Source organism: Malania oleifera, chromosome 12 (assembly GCF_029873635.1).
Source record: "Malania oleifera isolate guangnan ecotype guangnan chromosome 12, ASM2987363v1, whole genome shotgun sequence".
Classification (NCBI taxonomy): domain Eukaryota; kingdom Viridiplantae; phylum Streptophyta; class Magnoliopsida; order Santalales; family Ximeniaceae; genus Malania; species Malania oleifera.
The window spans coordinates 81,874,494-81,876,977 of NC_080428.1; positions in this window are offsets into that span (position 1 = coordinate 81,874,494).

Consider the following 2,484-nt stretch of genomic DNA (forward strand, 5'->3'; position numbering starts at 1 on the left):
TTCTGGAACATGAACATGTGCTATGCAACCAAAGATCCGAAAATGATCTACTAAGGGTTTCACTCCACTCCAAGCCTCCTCTGGTGTAACATCCTTGACTGCCAATGTAGGACACTTGTTTAGGACATAAATAGTCCAATTCACTACCTCTGGCCAAAAAGTCTTGGGAATGTTCTTGTCAGATAACATGGAACGAACCATGTTCATCATGGTTCTATTTTTCCTTTCAGCTACACCGTTCTGTTGCGGAGTATAAGCGGTGGTTAATTGCCTCTTGATCCCACTTTGTTTGCAAAAATCATTGAACTCATTTGAATTGAATTCTCCTCTCTATCAGTGCAAAAACACTTAACAAATAACCCTGCTTCTTTTTCAACCATAGTCTTAAAATTTAAAAGAATTTAAAGCCTCTGACTTTTCTACCAAGAAATACACCCATGCTTTTCTACTATAATCATCAATGAATAACAAAATGTACCTCTTGTTGCTATTAGATGTAGGAGTGATCAGACCACAAATATCTGCATGAATAAGTTCCAACTTCTGAGTTGCTCTCTAAGTACTCTTCTTTGGAATAGGGTCACGGTGTTGCTTCCCGTTGATGCAATCAGTGCATGTCACACTTAAGGTAGAGAGTTGAGGAAGTCCACGTACCATATTCTTGTATAGCAAGGTTCTCAAACCCTTGTAACTCAGATGCCCATACCTCTGATGCCAAAGATAAAACAAGTTTTGAGTTCTTGTGTGAAAGCACTGATCAGATTGTACTTGAGAAGGAGCTTGAGACTGAGGCAGCAAGATAAACATCCGATTGGCACTCATGTTGGTTTGAATTATCAAACCCTTCTCTGGATGAAATATCTTGCACATACCTTCCTTGATCAAAATAGCCAAGCCTCTTTCTTGTAACTACCCTATGCTCAAGAGATTATTTCTCAACTCTGGAATATAGTATACCTCAGCAACTACATGATTGACTCCATTTAGCATCAGCTTCACACTTCCCTTTCCCATCACATCCATCTTAGTGTTGTTCCCCAATTTTACCGAATGTCGAAATTTTTCATTGAGTTTATTGAACATAGTTCGATCACCGCACATGTGATTAGAACACCCTGAATCAAGGAACCATGCATCTTCTCTTCTGGCCTTATACAACTCCACATAAGACATCAAAAGCATTTCTTCTTCCTCATCAAGTTCTGCATAATTTGCTTCTTTATTCTCAGAAGGACATTCATACTAAAAATGTCCAAGTTGATAGCATCGGTAACACTCCACAGTTGCCTTGTTGAAGTTTGTTCGACCTCTCCCTCTTCCTTTTCCTCTGTAGGTACCATGACCACGACCTCTTCCTCCTTCAGATGTCACTTTCAAAGCCTGTTCCTCACCATTACGTCTCTGAAACTTCTGTTCATGCACTATTAATGAGCTTTGTAACTCATCAATAGTAAGAGCATCAATGTCCTTTGACTCCTCAATAGAACATACAACATAGTTGAACTTCTCAGTTAAAGAGCGTAGAATTTTCTCCACCACTTTAACATCCTGCATATCTTCTCCATAAATTCGCATCTTGTTGGCCATTGTCATGACCCTAGAGAAGTACTCTGTCACTCCTTCCCCGGACCTCATCTCAAGGGTTTCAAATTCTCTGCGAAGAGCTTGAAGATGAGACCTTTTGACCCTTGCATTTCCTTTGAATTTTTTTTTTCATGGCGTCCCATATATCTTTGGCAGTATCCTTCTTGAGAATAGTGTCAAGAACGGTCCGATCGATCGCCTGGAAGAGATAGTTTTTCACTTTCAGGTCGTTCAGCTTCATCTCATCATTCTTCTTTCGCTGTGCATCTGTCTGCACCAGTTCACTTGTTGGCTCAATATAGCCAAGCTCCACTAGCTCCCAAAATTCTTTAGATCGTAGAAAATTTTCCATCAGCATGCTCCAATGGTCATAGTGACCATCAAAGCGAGGAATGACTGGCTGTATAAAACTCCCTTCTGTAGTCATCTTCTATGCTGCTGCAAGAACTTCAAAGACTGCTGCTTTGATTTGTTAGGCCCAGTGGGGGCTCTGATACCAGATTGTTGGGAACTTTGATCTAAGAACAAGAACACAACAAGCTAGATTGAATGACTTAGTTTTATTAACAATAACTTTGGCTTAAATAGTCATTCAATACATGATCTTAACAGAAACTAGAAAGTAGCCCACTTAGCGGAAATAAAGCCAAGTAGTAACAGAAATTTGAAACAATTCAAATACAAGTAGGTGTCCCTAAAGACTAGGACTTTCCCTGTAGACCAGGGCATTATTCTAACAGAAAAACTGCAGTAAACTCCTTCAGTGTCACATGCACATTTAAAATTTAATAAATATATGTGTTATTTGCATATATGTGCTTGCGATTATGTTTGCGCAATCCATATTAAATGATTATATTGTGACCAATAGAAAATTAGGTTTTAGTTTCTTGTAAATTA